The 21,191-nt window shown below is 39.2% G+C and overlaps 1 non-coding gene across 1 annotated transcript; it reads right to left on the minus strand.

Moving 5' to 3' along the window:
- Positions 1-7,893: 7,893 nt before the first annotated feature.
- On the minus strand, positions 7,894-7,965 carry Trnaa-agc (transfer RNA alanine (anticodon AGC)). The gene has a single exon. It is a non-coding gene; the product is annotated as a tRNA-Ala (tRNA).
- Positions 7,966-21,191: the final 13,226 nt, after the last annotated feature.

Genomic DNA, 21,191 nt, shown 5'->3' on the forward strand with positions numbered 1-21,191 from the left:
TCTGGCTGTGAAAATGTACAGGACAGCATTCCTCTAGTGAGCAAACTCCTGGAAGGTAACAGGCACCCTGTTTTCCGCATTTGGAATATTCTGCAGTTTCCCCCAGGAACTAGTAAGATAATTAATACATGTGAAATGCCCTGCATGAGGAGGCTCTGTGCTAGTCTTATCCGCCTCAATCTTGATCTCAGACACATAGCTCCTGGGAGTAAAGGAACTTGCTTACCAGGTAACTACAATGTTTCACTAAGTTGGATGCTCCTGGGCTGCCCCACTAAGGGTAACTTCAGAAAATGGACTTTCTGGAGAGCTACACAAAGCTCCTAACTTTGCATATTGTAACTGCAGAACGTAACTGAGGAATAAGCTGCATAATGTTGCTAACTCTGTAACCTGCCTAATAACAAATGAACAATAATGGACTACTAATGTCAATGACCTAATGTAACCTATTGATAAATAAAGCTGGCAGCTTGGGCCAGAAACCTTCTTCCATTCTGCTCCTACACCTTGCTTCTGTCTTTGATTTTTTTTTAAAATATTTATTTATTTATTTTAGTTTTAGGCGGACACAACATCTTTGTTTGCATGTGGTGCTGAGGATGGAACCCGGGCCGCACGCATGCCAGGCGAGCGCGCTACCACTTGAGCCACATCCCCAGCCCCTGTCTTTGATTTCTTTACAGCTTTTTTTCTTTCTTTTTTTTTTTTTTTAGTTGTCAATCAACCTTTATTTTATTTATTGATACATGGTGCTGAGAATCCAACCCAGTGGCTCATACATGCTAGGCAAGCGATCGATCTGCCACTGAGCCATAACCCCAGCCCTACAGCTTTTTATTTCTTACAGGTGGCACAAGGCTGAGTATTCTGTGGGCAATAAGAACACAATAGAATGTGTTAACTTAAGATATCTTTTTTTTTTTTTTTTTTTTTTTTTTAACGATGGCTAAACACAGGATAATGGGAGAAGGAGCTATAAGATGAACTGTCAGCAATAAGAATGGAGAGGAAGGGTGTTTGAAATAATTCGAGCTAGAACAAATTTCCTGTATCAAAAAGTTGTGCAGTGGCAAGGCCTTCAAAGAATTTGGAGAAGACCAACCATTTTGGATTCTTGCCTCAAGTGTAGTCAAGGAGAACCAAGAGAAGATACCATTTAAATTATATTCTCCTTACCTTCCTCTCCTGGATCTCTTTACTCTCCACCATGTATGTGGATTCCAACTTCTGTATATGTTCTCCAAAAGTGAGTATTCCCTCTCTCTGCACCCTCTTCTCTGTCTTCTCTCCCCCTCCCCCTTTCTTATTATAGATTTCCTAGTGGTTATAGGGTGAAGTAGTATCCCATTGTGGGTTCAAATTGCATTCCCTAATGACTAATGATGTTGAGCACCCTTTCAATTGTTTATTGGTCATTTGTTCCCCCCTACCTTTGGAAAAATGTCTGTGCAAATACTTTGCCATTTCGAAATTGAATCATTTTTTAAATTGTTGAACTATAAGTGCTCTTTATATATCCCAGATATAAGTTCCTTATCAAGTATATTTGAAATTATTTTCTCCCTTTTCCCATTCTTAGGGTTTTTTTTCATTTTCTGGATGGGGTCCTTTGGAACATAAAACTTTGTAATTTTGATGAAATCTGATTTATTTTTTTCTTTTGTTGCTTGTACTTAAAACTGAGCAATGGTTTCTTAGAACATCAAGATGTTCTAAGTTACAAGGATTTACTCATGATTTCTTCTAAGATTTTTATAATTTTAAAAATTTTACCTATAAGTTTATGATCCAGTTTAAGTTAGATTCTGTACATAGTGTGAGGTAGGGGGTCCAAATTCATTCTTTTTTATTTGTATATTCATTGCTCTAACATCATCTATTTTGCAGTATTAGGAATTGAACTAAAGGGCTTTCTCCCTCCTTCCTTTCTGACAGGATCTCCCTAAGTTGTCCAGACTGGTCTCAAACTTGAGATCTTCTTGCCATAGGCCACCTCTCCATCTGTTTCAAAGACTTCTTTACCATTGGGTAGTTTTGGCATCCTTTAAAAAAAAAACAAAAACTGTGCAAACTTATATAAATACTCATTCTTTCATTGTGACACCTTTTGGGGCTATTACATAGGCTTGTTTGTATATCACTAAATTATAATTTTTAAACAATTTGATTTTTTGGTGCATTACAGTTAAAATGCATAATAGTGGGATTTCTTGTTACTAATTCATAAATGTACTCCATAGAACAATATAATTTGGTCAATTTTATCCCCCAGCACCTCTCTATTCCCTCCCCTCCTTTCTCCTACCAGTCCCCTTCTCTATCAGTCTCTTGATTTTCATGAGATTCTCCCACCTTTTTCTTTCTCTCTTTCAAGTATGAGAGAAATCATATGACCTTGACTTACTGAGTTTGGCTTATTTCTCTTAGCATAATGCTCTCAAGTTCCATTCATCTTCATACAAATGGCATAACTGCATTCTTCTTTATGGCTGAACAAAACTCCATTGTGTATGTATATGACATTTTATTTATCCATTCATCCACTGACAGACAGTAAAGCTGGTTCAAATAATGTTAGATATTGAAAGACCCCAGCCCAATAACTTTAGGCCCAGTAACAAATCACCAGGGCTTGCTTCCGCACCTGCACAGACGTCAGATGTATTTTTCAGAAAATCAGTTAAGTGTAACCGATTAAGAAAGGACAGGATGGTTGGGAAAGGAGCCGGCACGGTTGGGCAAACGGGATCATACAATGAAAAACCATACAATGAATAACAAATGGTTTTTATGTGGTTTTTCCAGGAACCTATAGTGAAAAACAAGTTTACCCTTTAAGTGACTTATATGCTGGATTCAAAAGAGCCAATGAGATACCTGTTACTGTGCTAGGAGGGAAACTGACCACTGTACCCTATAAAAGATCTGTACCCCAAAGCCCGGTGTGCCAGTTCACCGAAGCTCCGGCTGAGGTTTCGCTGAGCACCCGCAGGCGCCTGTGTATCAATAAATCGCCTCTTGCTTTTGCAGCCAGTGCCTCGTGCGTCTTTCTTGGACAGGGAATCGGCGGGTCTTTCAATATAAATCACTATAGTATTCGTACTCCGATTCTTTAACATAAATATCAAGGAATATTTATCCTAGTTAGCTGGATCTATAGTGGCTCCAGATAATGGTTCCATTCCTAGTCTTTTGAGGAAACTCCATACTGGTTTCCATAGTGATTGTACTAAGTTACCATCCCATCAACAGTTCATTTCCCCCCATACCCTTTCTGGCTTTTCTTATTATTTGTTTTCTTGAAGGCTGCCATTCTAAGTGGAGTGAGATGAAATCTCAGTGTAGTTTGATATTCATTTCCTTCCTTGCTATAAATATTAAATATCTTGTCACAGACTTGCTGGCCATTTGTATTATTTTGTGAATTGTCTATTTAGTTTATTAGTGTTTTGTCAACCTTGTTGATTTTTTTTCTTTTTTAATGGTCACAGTCTGAGACTTCCACTGATGCCTTGAGTAAATAATTGAGGTATTTAGGATTTTTTTCTTTAACATTTTCAATGCATAACATATAATGTTTCCACCCACCATTCCTTTTTTATGCCCTTTACATTATTACAGGGCAGGGCCACTCTGTCCCCAGTCTTCCCTCCAGTGGGACATTCATTCCAGGTGACCACAGGTGGTAACTTATTTCATATTTCAGAGATTCTTGCCAAGCACTGCCAGATTTCCTTTGCTGATGTTTAAACTCTTCTGTATTTGACACATTTTCCTGATGTTAGGTTTCCTGGAATGCACCCTGGTTACAAATGTCTTGTGAGGAGAAATGCTCTCATTGGCTTCTTTCCTGAGACCTGGGTAGTTCTCCTTTTGAAGGAGGTCCAATGTAGTCAAGTAACAAGAGAGGTTAGTTAAAAAAAAAAAAACTATATCATATATATTTTATTTTCAAATTATTGAGAGCTCATTGGCCACAACCTAAGAATGAACTGTGCAAGGATTTCCATACAGTACAATGTAGATCTGCTGTATCTCATTTCTCCTTGTAATGAAAGGATACATTGTATTCTTCACTAAATGACCTTAATTCAGAGCTAATTTTCTCTAGTCACAAGGATTTTGAAAAACTACTAAATGGAGTCAAATTCAGGGTAGGCTCACAGGAGTTTCATTGCTAGTAAATAGGAGTCTTTGTAGCCTTTCTTTTAAATGCTAAGAAATAAATATCAGCAATTAGAAGGATTTTCAGCTCTGTTCATTTCTATGTTATTATGAAACAGGCTTCTTTATTTTTTTTCCCCCTTTAAAAAATATCTTCATTAGTGGGGTTGGGGCTGTAGCTCAGTGGTAGAGTGCTTGCCTAGCATGTATGAGGCACTGGGTTTGAACCTCAGCACCACATAAATAAATACAATAAGGGTATAGTGTATATCTACAACTAAAAAGTGCATTTAAAATTTTTTAAAAAAGTTTTTATTAGTGCCTTATAGTTACACATAATGTTCGTTTTGACATAATCATACATCCGTGGAATACAATTTGCTCCATTTTTGTCCCAGTACTTCCACTTTCCTTTCCCTCCTCCCTCCCCCTGTTCCCATTCCTCTACTCTATTGGTTTTCTATTTGTTTACTTATTTGCTGGGAGCCATTAGCCAAGTAGGTATGACAATTTCCTTGCCAGCGTACCCCATGTTGCTTAGTGGAAGGACTCGTGGAAATAGGACATTTTGCAGTGACATTGCATGTAGGTGACCTTGTTCAAGGACCAGGGCGGATTAGGGTGTTCCCGGTTTAGGATAATCGGGTTTAGGGCGTTCCAGGTTTAAGATTATTCCTGCTGGGAATAGGGCGTATCCTGCTGCCTGAGTTCCCCTTGAGTTCTCACGGGATTCAGACAGTATATTTTGGGAGACAGAAGCCCAGTGGTAGTGGATTTGGGCAGAGAACATGGATTTCCCCAGAACGTGATTGTAGACGGCTGGTGTGAGTTCGGGAATAAAGAGTTGCTGTTTGAATCTACAAGCTGTGTGGTGGCTCGTGATTGTGTGCCCAGCCAGACTGCGGCATTTGTGCCCAGCCAGACTGTGGCACTTATTGTTTTCTCTTTTTTAAAAAATTTTGTTCTAATTAGTTATACATGACAGTAGAATGTATTTTGACACACTGTACACAATGGAGCACAACTTCTCATCAGTAGTGTAATCATACATGTATATAGTGTAATAATGTCTGTCTCATTCTATTTTCCTACCTTTTGCTTTTATTTAATAGTCTTTGGGCAGGGAAAAAAACTACAGAAAATGAGATTAAGCTTTATTTAATTAAAATGATAACCTCTTGAAATATTGTTTAAAGTATTTTTATTTTCCTATCAGGGATCCATAGTCATGTGATAAAACATGAAGACTTAGTCCCAAGTTATGAATGTCAACTCTTCCATGAAATAAATTTATTTCAGGAAACTTACTATATTCTTTGCTTAATGATTAAACCAAGACCATCATCCCATTAACAGATAGCCTCAATTTTAAATGTGGGGAAGCACGGTTGAGGGTATATCTCTTCTGTGCCAGAAAGCCTTGAATTATTGCATGGACTATTTTTTTTTTCCCAGTGAATAGCTTTGCAAATTAGAGATCTCAGAAAGTAGAAATTTTGAGTTTATAGTCCTAGGACAATCATGATAGAATTAAAAATAAATAAATAAATAAATAAATAAAAGCTTCTCTCAACTAGGCAAGACTAATGTGAAGAAATTTTTATATCCCTTTGATTACTTCCTCTGTCCTTGATTTAAAAAACTATCTGGGGACATAACATGTCTTTGACTACTTTAGTAGCCAATAGTCTCTCTAGATAAGCTCAGCCTGAGAAAGGAATAAACTTGCAAATATACCTCTCTAATGTTTTCTTCTGCCTTTTTGGATATTTGGAGATAATTTAAGGGAGACTTTCTAAACCAGTGATTCTCAGCCTTGACTGCATATTTAAAACACCTGTTTGAGGGGGCTTTAAAAATGCCAATAACCAGGTTACATACAGACAAACTAGAATCCCTCAAAGAGGGATCCAAGTATAAGAAAAAGTCAGCACTCTCCATGTGATTCCAACATACAGCCAAGTTAGAGAATCACTGCTCTTGTTGAATGAAATTTGGAGACTAGGAAAACTATATTGACTTCTGTCTCCTCCGAGTCCTTTCATCACATAGGGCACACACCCTACTGGACGAAATAAATTTGGACATTTTTCTTGTATTGTAGCTACATTTCAAAAGAAGTCTTTCTGTGTAGTCAGAAACAGAAATTTCAAAAAATAATCTTTGAGCAATTGATCATAATCTGGCGATGACCTTGATGTGACAACAAAAGGAAAGGTGGAAAGAATGAAAGGGAAGGCATAAGGAATAATTACAATTTGATACTGTTTACTAGGTGGAACTGGTATTTCACAAGGTCTAGCCTAGGCTGTGGGTGATACAGCACAATGAAAAAGCCAGAAACCAGAAAGAAAACATTCTGTATTGGTTTCCACATTGGCCATAGCATCTGTTGATAGATGCTATGGTTGCTACTTTTTACTTAGTTCAGAGTGTTCTAATGTCTTTAAAGCTACATCAGACCTGTAATAATTATAGGCCTGTAATAGTTATTGGTGAGAGCAATTGTTCAATAATTGCGGCACAGGGTGATTTAATCTGGAGGTAACAGATGCTAATAGAAGCTAAATTTCAGGGCATCACAGTTTCATACACCCAGTCTAAGGCCCACACCTTAATTTTGGTTTTCCTTGGAGAGGCAGGTGGCACAAGCACTGGGTACACCTATGGCCATCTAGAGTTCTGACATAAAAGACAATAGGTAGTTATTAATACTTTTTAAGAATTTAATACCCGACCCTCATGTCCATTAAGCATTTGAGTTCACTGCAGGCAGGCTGAAACTGCTTATTAACTGAAGTTGCTTGAAGTCTTGGCCAAGTGGGAAAAAGGAGAACACAGGAAGTTCTGTCAATGTCCTTTACTTGTTAATGCGACAGGGTGTCACTAGCTGGAAGCTGAGGTTGAAGCTCCAAGATTAAAAAAAAAAAAAAAAAAGATATGCCCCTTTCCCAAAGGGGACTAGACCTTCCACTAAAGAGACAAAAGAGCTAGCCCGAGAAAGCCATACTCGCAATGAATAACGTAAAAGCTCCAGTTTTACAAACTGAACCTGTTTTTTCTTGGGAGGAAGAATTGAAGTGAGCAGTTTGAGAATCAGTGAGGCAAATATAGAAATTAAAAAAGAGGTCACATCCAAAATGATGTGAAATTACTGACAAAATGCAGTAACTGGGAAAGAAGAAAAAAAAAATCTGTGTCGAAACGTTTCTATATCACTTCTTTGTGTTTGGTTTCTGAGAGAACTGCCGCCTTTTGAGATCAATTTACCCAGTACTGCATATAGTCAGGCCTGGAATAGAGCATTTTCTTTCCGGAGAGTTTGTGTGAAATCCATCATCTCTCCAGGAGCCTGGAAATGTGAAACCTGAGACCAGCGCTCAGCCTAACCGCCCATCCCCCATCCCACCCCTGCACCAAAACCGAGTGAAAACACTAATTCATTCACAAACTTTTCTAATTTAACATTTATATTTATATAATTGAATGTAAATCTTTTTTTTTCCCCATGGAACACCGTCAAAAATTATTCTTGTTTTCCCTTGTGGATCACCACCTGTAAAAGCTGCTGAGGACAGAGAATAATGAAATTTAACAAAACTTAAAAATCTAAAAGACTACACATAGCTAGAGCTATATGTAAGCACCGGGAGAAGAAGAATTTTCGAATTCTACATGGATGGGCTGTGATTACAATGTAGAAGAAATGATGGCGAGGAAAAGAATTGGAGATGCTGGGGATCGAACCCGGGACCTCATGCATGCTAAGCATGCGCTCTACCACTGAGCTACATCCCCGACACGCTGTATTGCCTCTTTTCAAACCACTTTCATGAAATACAATACATTTACTCCCTTTAAATATTTACATGTGTTCTTTGGTGAGCGAGTATTAGAATTTTCATCTTCCTTTTTTATAGAACTTTGCCACCGAGGAAACCTGATGCCCCACATTTTGTTGACGTTCTGTAAGGAACGCCAACAGCCCAGTATCGGAAATCTCAGTAAGAAACACTCTCCCTGATCCGCCCTTTCAGAGTGACTTTCTCTTTTAAAAAAGACCTTCAGGATAAAGAATAGATCCTTCCAGGAAAGACAGAAAACGTTTGACCGATGACTATCTTTACGTAACTGCAGCCAATCAATTCCTTCCCCCATCTTCGCGTCCTTTTCTCGGACGGACGCCAGAAACCTCTCTGCACTTTTTCTTATGACAAGAGGAGCCAATGGAAGAAAGATTTCTGCTAAAATGATGATGATATGATGATGACGATGATGATGATACATAGAAACTTGTTTCACTCTCTTAACTGGGAGGGTTAAAGGGTAAAGATGTTAGATTGCCTCCCGCAGCCTCGTGATCCGCAACACAAATCAAATCCAGACCAAGACTCCTCGGGTCTTGCTCTGATTCTTCGGATTGAAAAGCCAAGAATGAAGCAGAAACGTGTTCTGAGATTGAGGAGCTCTACTTGCGTGTTGTTTGATTTTCTGCTGAGGGGGTGATTCTACCTGACCTCTGCCTAGAGAGTTCAGGAAGACCTCAGATACAGTGACCTGTGAGCAATCAGGAAGGATGGACACGGAATGCCTAGTAGAAATCAGGGTAGAGCTAAGGAGGTAGTGTAAGGGGAAGCGTGGCAACACTAAGGATACCAGGAGGAGCAAGGGGAAGATGAGGCTGGAAAAGCTGTCTTGACAAGATGACACCAGCATTTCTCACCCCCTTTCCATTGCTAAGGAGACCTAAATTTAATAGTAGACCGTTTGCCTAACTAATGAGTGGTCTAAATCAATTATGGGTGGTTTTTGTTGTTGTTGTTGTTGCTGTCATTTTGTTTTTTGCCAGTGATAGTTTGAAGCGGGTGTGGCCTTCTGGAGGTTAAGACATAATGGACAGATTTCCCATAGGATTTCACATTTTCCTGCGAGAATAAAAAGAGAAATGTGAGTGAAGAGGCTTGCATTTTATTGTAGCATTGCTATTTGCTTTTCAAGGAACGCAATCTGTGATAACACTCAGGAATCTTGAGAGAACTAGATTAAAATTTTCTCTGTGTAAGTAATGATTGTTTAGCTAAGAGCCACATGTAAATGAAGTTGCTGTTGTTTGAACAAGAAACAATGTTAAATTACATTAACTATATACCAAGCACTAGACGCTTTCCATATATGGAATAGACTAAAAAAAATTATATACATTATATATATATGTATATATATATGAGAGAGAGAGAGAGAGAGAGAGAGAGAGAGAGAGAGAGACAGGCTATAGAAATTAAACAGCTTTTTCTAAGTCACAAAATTATTCATAAGCAGATATGCCAGAGTAATTTTATAGGGTATTGATTTAACATTTGAGCAGCCATCTTAAATGTTAATGGCCATTTTGTGATAAGTTTGGCTTTCCTGTACTTCCTCTCACACGAAATCCTCCCACCCCCATTAGTGACCTACCCCCTGGTACCATAACCCTAAGCCAATCCCAGAAGGACAGGACCCCTTTGCTCTGGAAAGCCCCATGGTAACATCAACCTAAGCCAATTCCATGCTATTCCCCACCTGCCTAGCTCTGACCCAAGCACCCCCAGCCTATCCCACAGTGACACAACTCCTACTCCAAACCCCTACCCTACAAAAGCTGAACACCTGAACATGTCGGGCCTCTCTCTCCTATAGAGAGCTGTTCTTTATTTGTCAGCTCTGAGAATTAAACTATCATGTATCTCGGCCTGGTATCCATCTTTCATTTCTCACTTACCCATCTCTGGTTCCTCTTTCACTTCAATTTTATTATACAATCTCACCAGATTATTCTTTCAAAATGTAAATTTTTGAAAAACACTTAATATAAATGTTATTTATTGCTGAGTAACACTCTAAATTTTATTTGGTTGGAAAAGAATTTTATTATCTTACACATTCTGTGGGTCAGGACCTCAGGAGTGGTTTAATTGAATAACTGGGGCCCTGGTGTCTCATGAGCTTATAGTTATGGTCTACTGCGCTTCAGTCCTGGTGCCAAAGTCCGGCTGCAGCAAAATAACCGGGGGTGAGGAACAACTTGTGTAGATTGATACAGCAGGAGTGGGAGCCGTTTATTGTAGTACAGGAGGGGTATTTATACATTCCACACAGCTTATCTTAATTAGCATAAACTAGATACAGCAGTCAACCAATCTCCACACTTAATGGCTCGCTGGCATTACTTCACAAACCACTCCCTCTGGCAAAATGCCAGGCGCCATCCAGACTTGTTTACAGACTCTAACATCCTGGGAAGATTTTCTAGGTCTGTAGAATCTGTTTCCAAGATGGCTCACTCACATGTGGGTAGGGTTCTCGGTTCCTCCCAATGTAGGATATGGAAATGGAGGAAATTACACAAGGGTAGGATTAGGGCCATACTGGAGGTTAGCCATCAAAAAAAAAAAAAAAGATGCTTACATAAATGAGTAAACTGGAGAATATTTTCAGTGGCCACTTAGGAGATTGTCAATGTCAGAAATTGTGAGATTTGCCTTGAGTTTTCTAAATTTCATTAGAAGAAATGAAAAATTGAGGCTGGGCACGGTGTTACATGCCTGAAATCCCAGTGGCTTGATAATGCTGAGGCAGAAGGATCACAAGTTCAAAGTCATCCTCAGCAATTTGGTGAGTCCCTAAGCAACTCAGTAAGACCCTGTCTCAAAATAAAAAAAATTTTTTTTAAAAGGCTCTCAGTGGTTAAGCACCTCTGAATTCAATCCCTGATATCAAAAAAGAAAAAAAAGAAACAGAAATTTAAACAAAATTTTCATAAAATGTAATTTCCATTGTGGGACAATTTTATTGGCAAGTTCTATGATATCTTTTTTTTCTTTACTTTTTTTTAGTTATAGTTGGACAAAATATCTTTATTTATTTTCATGTGGTGCTGAGGATCAAACCCAGTGCCTCACACGTGCAAGGTGGGCGCTCTACCGCTGAGCTAGCAGCCCCAGCCCCAAGTTCTATGATATCTTAATGAAAAACAGTAACTCCTATTTATACAAAATATTCCAGAAAATTTACAACTGTTATTTCAGAGTATAATATCAAAACCCAAAACCCAATGGCAATAATACAAGAAAAAAAATTATAGGATCACGTCACCAATGAACATAGAGGCAAAATCATTAAAAAAAAACTAGCAAACAAAAATTAGAAATTAGAATATATTTGAATATGTTACTATGGAATGAGGTATTGTTTTATTTAGGTTTTTTTTTTGTGTGTGTGGTGCTGAGGATCAAACCCAGTGCCTCACACATGCTAGGCTAGTGCTCTACTACCACTGAACCATAACCCCAGCCCTGCCAGAGTTATTTTTAAGAACTGAAACATTTATATCAGCAGAGTTTGGGTAAAGCAGTGGGTAGAGTTCATTCAATCAGTTAAAAGCCTTAAGAGAAAAGGGGGAAAAGGAGGAAGGAATACTGCTCCCAGTCAGCCTTCAGACTCTAGACTGCAACATCAACTCTTGCTGCAATTGCTAACCTGCAGCTCTACAAGAGCTGAACTTGCTCTTTACAGTAACTGCTTGAGTCAATTTCTTAAAATAAATCTCAATATCTCAATGTAACAGAAGTCTGCCTCATGCTTTGAACATAATCCTTGTTTTTCTGTCATTATGGGTTTTTTAAATTTTTTTAAAAAAATTTTAAATCATAGTGGACACAATATTTTTATGTGGTGGGAGGTTCAAACTCAGTACCTCATACATGCTAGGCGAGCACTCTATCTCTGAGCCACAACCCCAGCCCCATTATGGTTTATTTTAAAACTGACATTTTCCCCCTTTCTCTTTTCCCCACCCCACTCCCCTCAATCTTGGGAGAATCTCTGTTCCCATCCTATACCAAGTTATTTGACTTTGAGCAGACACATATTGTTATGCTCGAATTCGGGACCTCTAAAAGACCACCAGAGACCAAGATCGATGTAAGCAGCAAAGAGGTGTTTATTGCAAGCTAGCTCGGTCCTCCACACACACACAGTGTTAGAGTCTGTAAACAAGTCAGGATGGCGCCTGGCAAAATGCCAGAGGGAGTGGTTTGAGAAGTAACAAAAGCAAGCCATTAAGTGTGGAGATTCCTGATTGGTTGACTGATGTATCTAGTTTATGTTAATTAGATAAGCTGTGTGGAATGTATAAATACTGCTCCTGTCCTGCAATAAACGGCTCCCACTCCTGCTGTATCAACATACACAAGTTATTCCTCACCCCCTGATTATTCTGCTGCAGCCGTACTACGGCAGATGGTGGCCCGTTACGGGAGCCCCGGGACACTCGGGGGTAAGTGACAAAAAAAAAAGCTGCCCGTCCATAGATAGGACGGGAGCAAATCTGCTTGTCCCTAGGCAGCTAGGGCGAGAGGAAAAATGGCCATTTCGAGAAAATGGAGAAGATTGATACAGTATGTTTGTGTCTTGTTTTGTCTCAGTGTATTGTCTTTGTGATGAAAATATGGAAGGGGTGAGAAGTAAATTACTAAGGGAAGAAGGCACCCCAGTGGAACCAAGAATAGTTAGGGCATGTGTTGATAAGAGCCCAGGAACTCTAGTCAGAAAGAAAAAGAAAGTTCAGAAGAAGAAGGATTATCAGAAAAAAAGTTGCAGCAAAAGATTATTGCTGGGAGCCATTAGCCAAGTAGGTATGACAATTTCCTTGCCAGCGTACCCCATGTTGCTGACATGTTGCAGCGACATTGAATGTACGTGACCTTGCTCAAGGACCAAGGCAGATTAGGGTGTTCCCGGTTTTAAGATAATCGTGTTTAGGGCGTTCCCAGTTTAGGTTCCAGGTTTAAGGTTTAAGATTATTCCTGCTGGGAATAGGGCGTATCCTGCTGCCTGAGTTCCCCTTGAGTTCTCATGGGATTCAGACAGTATATTTTGGAGATAGAAGCCCAGTGGAGGGGAATTTGGGAGAGAAGGTGGATTTGGGCAGAGAACGTGGATTTCCCCAGAACGTGATTGTAGACGGCTGGTGTGAGTTCGGGAATAAAGAGTTGCTGTTTGAATCTACAAGCTGTGTGGTGGCTCGTGATTGTGTGCCCAGCCAGACTGCGGCATTTGTGCCCAGCCAGACTGTGGCATTTGGTGGCCCGTACGGGGAACTTCTGAAGCTTAGAGGTAAGTGAAATTTCTCACCCTTGAGGAAGAGAGATAGAATGGGTGAACATTTCAAAAAACAATGTGTTATTGTTTTGATTTATTTTGTTTTTATTTCAAGTTGCCTGTTCCTAGAACTTTCTCAGGCAAACTGGGGAAAATGGGTGACTCAAGGTTTGAATTTGTTCGCCTCCGAGCAAGAGAAATTGTTAGAGGAAGGAGGCACCCCAGTGAGACCAAGAACCATTAGGGCATATGTTGATACAATACAAAAATGTAGCCAATGGCTTTTTAAAGACAAGTTATTAAGTATATCAATGGGACCATCATGGTATCCTGTAGAAGGATTTTTCTTCAAGAAAGAGATGACTAGTTCTGTTTACTACATTTGTCTAAGATCTTGGTTTTTACAGACATCTGATTAATTTACAAAGCTAAAATGTTGAAACATCAACCACTCTTTACTTATTAAGTTACATAAGGTAATATATTTAAGCATGTGTGTTTTCATAAATTGGTGAATGGAAAAAACGTTTAATATTGCTTTGGTCTGTGTCTTTGCTAAAACAAGGTTACTAAGAGTTAAGATTCTATCATGTGTAATTTATATACAAAGAGTATAAGAAGTTTCAGTTGGGTTTCAATTATAGTATTATAGTATCATAAAAAAAACATGAAAGTCTTTCATCTTATTAAAGTGGAGTAATTTGTCTAAATCAGAAATTTTATAAGAGTTGTTTCAGAATGTAAATTTATAAGAAGGGTTAACAGTTAAAAAAGAGATAAAAAGATTCAAGATGTGGGAATATATATTAATATAAAAGGTTAAAGGAAAAAGAAATGTTTCTAGATGAGATAATCTCTGTGGTAAAGTAAAAAGTTGTAAAATGCCATTTAAAAAAAATTTTGAGGAAACTAGACTTAATTTAAAAGCTTGAGAAAGGAAGAAAGAAGAAAAAGGTATTTGTACATGGCAGATTGAGACAAAGCTTCTCAATGGAGTTAAAAAAAAAAAGCCTTTGGTTGAAGGGCAGCCATGTAAAATAACATTAAAGCGATTTAAACAGAATCTAAGCCTCGTTTAAAAGAGTGAAGTTGTAGGTGGTGAAAAAGTACATTTAAAAGTACAGTATAGATGATAATTAAAAGGCTTTAAAAGGTTAAATTGAAGGTGGTCGAGATACCTTCATGGCGGAAAAAAGATTGCTTTATTGCATCATTCGAAGCCTAGTTAATCTTAAAGGCATTACTTAAAAAATGGGAAGATAATAGGATAAAAGATTTAGATAAAGAAGATTAAAAATTTAAAGTGAAAAACTTTAAAGACAGAAGTACAGAAAGGTAAAAAAAGAGAAAAGATGTAGAAAGATAGATTAAAAATTTGAAGTGAAAAACTTTAAAGACAGAAGTATAGAAAGTTAAAAAGAATAAAGATAAAGAAGATGTAGAAAGATAAAAAAAGATGTAGGAAGACAATAATTTTAAACCCACAAAATAGGAAGAAAAAAAACTAGGAGGAAAAAAAGCAACTAAGGGTGAATGTACAAACCTTAGGGGGGAAAAATTAAAAGATAGAAATAAGATAAAAATGGTTGAAAATGTCAAGTAAGGTATTTCAGATAGAAAATACAAAAAGCTAAGACAACTATTAGATACAGACATATACTTATTAAAGCAAAAAGAGGGAATTGGAAGGGGGTATATATCCCCCAAAGATAAACTTAAAATAACGCTTTTTACTCTAAACTTTTTAAATTTGGATTCATCAGGACTTAGTGCTGCGGAAAGGCATATGTATCCAAAAAATGTACATAAGCCTAAAGTACTTTGGAAAGATATTCTAACAGGACAATGGAAAGGTCCTGACCCAGTGATTGTCTGGAGTCGGGGGTCTGTTTGTGTGTTTCCACAGGGAGAACAGCCGATTTGGATTCCAGAGAGATTAACTAAAACAATTTCTACAGATGGAAAAGAAGATGATTTGACTCAAATCCATAACAGCTGATATCCAGAACTCCAGCTTGGCCATTCTTACATCTGCGACAGTGATTAACTAGTGATGCAATTTTTATTTCCTTGCCAGCGCACCCCATGTTAATTGTGGTAGTGCTGACATATCTTTGCTGATGGTGTCACCAGTGATGCAATTTTTCCCAAGGAGCCGTCAATTGGCTTGGTGTCGTGGCATTTCTGTATCCTCCTGCCTTCTGCTAGTGATGGTCTAAAATTTGGGGGCCAATGGCTTATGCTGGACCGGTAGTCAGTGACGGGTATGATCCAATTGCAGTGGTATCAACCTAAGACAGGAGGCTGACGCCTAAAGGTCAGTTTTCCGATGACGGGTAAGAACCATATGTTGAATTGGACAACCTACCAGGCACGGTCCATAAGCCACATTAACCTCACTCCCCCACTGGCACCAAGGCCAAATTTGGGGGCCAACAGAGGTGAGGCAAAGAACCTCACCCCCCCACTGGTGCATAGACCTATCCACAAGTATGGCTGTATGCTGGACCGGTAGTCAGTGACGGGTATGATTCAATTGCAGTGGTATCAGCCTAAGACAGGAGGCTGACGCCTAAAGGTCAGTTTTCCGATGACGGGTAAGAACCATATGTTGAATTGGACAACCTACCAGGCACGGTCCTTAAGCCACATTGCTTGTTGTTTAATTAATCAGAAGGGGGGAGATGCTGGGAGCCATTAGCCAAGTAGGTATGACAATTTCCTTGCCAGCGTACCCCATGTTGCTGACATGTTGCAGCGACATTGAATGTACGTGACCTTGCTCAAGGACCAAGGCAGATTAGGGTGTTCCCGGTTTTAAGATAATCGTGTTTAGGGCGTTCCCAGTTTAGGTTCCAGGTTTAAGGTTTAAGATTATTCCTGCTGGGAATAGGGCGTATCCTGCTGCCTGAGTTCCCCTTGAGTTCTCATGGGATTCAGACAGTATATTTTGGAGATAGAAGCCCAGTGGAGGGGAATTTGGGAGAGAAGGTGGATTTGGGCAGAGAACGTGGATTTCCCCAGAACGTGATTGTAGACGGCTGGTGTGAGTTCGGGAATAAAGAGTTGCTGTTTGAATCTACAAGCTGTGTGGTGGCTCGTGATTGTGTGCCCAGCCAGACTGCGGCATTTGTGCCCAGCCAGACTGTGGCAGATTATTACTAAATACTTTTCGTTACCGGAGGGTGCATGAAGCGGAGAGGCTGCTGCTGAGTGTGCAAGCCGGTCACAGCCCAGCAAGGATTTTCCAAGAGGCGGCGGCGACTGGCCCTTCCCCGCCTCCTGGCCGGGGAGCTGGCTCTTCCACTGCCGAAATCTAGAGCCCAAATCTAGACCTGACCTGGAGGCACAGTCTCGCAGGCTCTTACTCCCTGTGCCCAGTAGCAGTTTGAGTCCGGGACACTCCCCAGGGCCATCTGGAGCTGCCCAGGCACTACAGCCAGCAGAAGACACTACTGGTGTCCCTGATGTTTGGTCATTTTCAATGCCAATTAACTACAATGGTTCTCCCACACCTGGAAGCTGATGAGTAATGAGCACTATTAATGCTTATTTCAAATGCAAAAAAAACCTTGAGATAATGTACTAAATTGTTCAGAAGGTTGTTTTCTTAGTGCAATGCTACAGGATTTTCTTTAGCCATCCGGAGTTCCTGCCTTCCTCCCAGTGCGGGTGAAGACGAAGGTGGAAGAATTTCCAGTGTTGCTGAAAACCGGATGAGACTTCGGCTGAGAAACGGGCGAGACTTCGGATCAAGCTAGTTGCCTGCAGAACTTACCTGGACTGTGATTTACCTGGACTGTGAGTTAATCTATTGAGACACTGCTTTACCTGGACTGAGACAACAAACTGTAATCTACAACAAATTGGAACTCGGTATCTTTGCTAACGGTGTCATTGCTGGTATAATTTTTCCAAGGGCTTCTTGCATGAAGCCATCAATTGGCTTGGTATTGTGACATTTTGTATCCTCCCCTTCTGCTTGTAGCAGATTATTTGTGGTGTTTATGTAAAAACCACTATGGTCATTATTTAAATCAAACAAAAGGGGGAAATGTTAGAGTCTGTAAACAAGTCAGGATGGCGCCTGGCAAAATGCTAGAGGGAGTGGTTTGAGAAGTAACAAAAGCAAGCCATTAAGTGTGGAGATTCCTGATTGGTTGACTGATGTATCTAGTTTATGTTAATTAGATAAGCTGTGTGGAATGTATAAATACTGCTCCTGTCCTGCAATAAACGGCTCCCACTCCTGCTGTATCAATCTATGCAAGTTGTTAGTCACCCCCCGGTTATTTTGCTACAGCCAGCCGCCGGACTGCGGCAACACAGCAACTGGTGACGCTGAGAGGCCCCGAGCCCAGGGTTTGCAGCAGTTTTATACATTCTTTGGAGAAGGCAGGGACCCCCACATAAGTCATATCATCTTTTAGCAAATCATCACACACCTCGGGAAAATCAAATAACAACTCTAAAACATGATTAGCACATTCACTAGCGGGAACAGGTTGGGTAGGGGTGATTGGTTGCTACAAAAGGGGTATTCATTTGAACTGATTGGTTTAAGCCAAGAGGGGTGTTCATGCTGAATTACATGGTTTCCCAATACCATAAACTACTGGGAGGGTCATCTGGCATCCCAGGTATTTCCCTGTCTCATGCTGATTGGTGGCTGCTAGGGGGTTGCTATGGGTCCCCACCTAGCCTGACTGAGTCAGGGACACCTGGCACAGCAGATCTCATTTGTAGATAAGCAACTTAGCAGGGCGGGAATGTGCTAGGAGTGCTCTGTGGGTCTTTCCAAGGACAAAGATCATGTCCCTTTCCTTGGACAGGCTTTGCTCTGAGGTAGAAGCTGATTTTTCAATATCACAGGAATAAAGTAATTCAGACTTCAGGGATGGTGACAGAAGACCTAAGAAGAGCTATCTCCCAAGTCTACAAGTGAATTACCACCCATGATAAGGCACACCTGGAATGTAGCCTTTGAATGTCATCTCTTTAAAGGCCTCTTGTTCCCCTTGACTGGCAGAATCACAGCTTCTGGTCTGTGTATTTCTAGTAGCAAAACAATAAAACCTTTTTTCCCCTTTTTCTCAAAACCATGTTCTCATTATTGGATTGGCATTTTTACCAAAAACTTGGTCCTTGTCCCCAATGCCAATCCAATAACGAGGCCACAGTTTGAGGAAAAGGAAAAAGATTTTATTCTTTGCTAGCAAAGGAGTAACACAAAGGACTCCTGTCCTAGAGGCTGTGATTCTGCCCATCTGGGTGAACAGGGGGTTTTTAAAGAGGTAGTTCAAAGGCTCAAGGCATGATGTCTGTCAGAGTTGTAATTCACTTGTTAATTTGGGAGATAGTCATTTCCTCAGAAATTACTATGTTCTGTTGCCATCCCCAAAGTCTGAATTACTTCATTCCAATCATTGGTGTGTTCTCAAGAACAGATAACTAGTTTAGGATGAGGAAGAAAGGCCATCTGGTTTCTTCTGAGATTAGGGAGTGGGAGAGATTAGGAAGGAGCAAAGAGAGAGGAAGAGAAAGAAACATGTTCATTTTAAAAATAGTCTCAGTGACAGAGCAGCAAGGGTTATATTCAAAGCATAAAGTGGACCACTGTTACAGCATCAGGAGCAAGAACTGAGTTTTCAATAACATCAACAAATAGATCACTAGGTATAGCTCTGTGAACTCATAGTTCAGAATACAAAACTGGAAGTTCAGGATACAAAAATGGAAGTTCTGGTAGACTAGGGCATAAAAAAACTACCAGAGAAAATACAGTTGCAGAGAAAATCCACGGATCTAAAGGATTGCCCAAGTATTCAGCAGAGTTCTAATCAATATGCATGTGAGAAAACTACTCAGACCTGGAGAAAGAACTATCTGAATTAGAGGAAACAGTACTGAACACACAGGTCTGGAAAGAATATGTTTGTTTTCACCCAACTAGACTGTAAAACCTTACTATTCAAGGATCCTTAAGTTTGAGTACTGAGAAAATTCTTGCTTTATTTGTGAATAATTTGCATAGAAATTGTACCTGCCCTACCTAACAAATCTTTTTTTAAACTATTTTTTTAAAAACAGCTTTACTGAGGTGAAATTGATATACAAAAACTTATACATATATTTAATTTCATAGATTTGCCCATATACATATACCAGTGAAATTTTAACAGTGGTTTACTTTATGCTTTGAATATAGCCCTTGATGCTCTATCACTGAGACTTATTTTTAAAATAAACACCTTTCTTTCTCTTCTTTCCCCCCCTTCCAAATCTCAGGGGATAATTGGTTGCCTTTTTTCCCCATCCTAGACTTATCTGTCCCTGAGCATACACCCACCACTGGAATGAAGCAATTCAGACTTTGGGGATAGCACTAGAATATCTCAGAAATTACTAGCTCCCAAGTTAACAAGTGAATTACAATTCCAACAGAGAACCATTGGAATGTAATCTCTTTAAATCCCCCCTTTTTCCCATATTGGCAGAATCACAAGCTCTGGGACAGGAGTCCCCTGTGTTTCTCCTTTGCTAGCAAAAATAAAACTTTTTCCTTTTTTTCAAAACTGTATCCTCATTATTGGATTGGAACTGTGTCCTCCTTATTATTAGATTGGCACTGGGGACAAGGACAAAGCTTTAGGTAACAAATCATCATCACAATCAAGTTAATAAGCATATCCGTAATATTACTCATCCATAAATAAGAATGAAATTATGGCATTTGCTGGTAAATGGAAGAATCTAAAGACTATCATGCTAAATGAAATAAACCAATCCTAAAAAACCAAAGGCCAAATGTTCTCTCTGCTATGCAGATGCTAACACACAATAAGGGTGGTGGGGGGGTAGAATTTCAATGGATTAGACAAAGGGAAATGAAGGGGAGAGGGGGATGGGAATGGGAAGGACAGTAGAATGAATTGGACTTAACTTTCCTATGTTTATATGTGAATCCATGACCAATGTAACTACCCATCATGTACAACCACAATGGGAAGTTATACTCCATGTTTGTATGTCAAAATACACTCCATTGTCAAGTATATCTAAAAAGAACAAATAAAAAATAAGCATATCCATCACCTCCCAAAGTTTCCTTTCAACTCACTTGTGTGTTTATCTGTTAAGAATACTTAACTTGAGATCTATCTCTTGACCATGTAGTATGTAGTATGTTGCCTCACAAATCTTAAGAGAAAGACCTTAAAAATTCCTTAAAAAGGAACCCACATACTTCACAGATTGTGGGAATGTAAATTGAAATCACTATCTCTAAATAATTGACTATTCTTTGGTAATGGAGGGAGTTGAAACATTTGTATGGGTTAACCAATTACCTTGAATAGCAAGAGCAGAACCTTAAAAACATTGTGAATACTTATAATGTGAATTGTTTTAGGAGGTAAGAGGGGCAGTTTTTGTTGTTTCTGTTTTGGGGATACATTTTATATCATTTCATATTCTAGGCATTTTTAGTTTTTCCGAAAAGCTGCCACCAAGGATTGGGCCATATCAATAGATTCTTGTTGTGCCATCATGTCTTGAAGATACTCTCAGCTCCTGAAGAATGCTACTGTGAATTGGAAAGCAAAGGAGAAAGGGACTAGGATAAGTGGATTGAAGTAGAATCTGAATAATAAGGAATCAATTGTATAATTAGATAAAGAAATGGAACATTCCATGGAGAGGGAACAGAAAAGATAACAAACCTTGTGGTAGGAATTATCTTAGTCAATTCAAGAATCATTTTAAAAGGTAAGTATGGTTGAACTTAAAAATTTAAAGTCCTAGTTTTCTGAACCTTTGTTGTATAAACACAGTTTACTTTTCCTTAGTGCTTTTCACATTCAGTAAACAATCCAGGAATATTA

Source organism: Marmota monax, unplaced genomic scaffold (genome assembly GCF_021218885.2).
Source record: "Marmota monax isolate L192 unplaced genomic scaffold, Marmota_monax_Labrador192_F-V1.1 WCK01_AAM20220418_F8-fsc00280, whole genome shotgun sequence".
NCBI lineage: Eukaryota > Metazoa > Chordata > Mammalia > Rodentia > Sciuridae > Marmota > Marmota monax.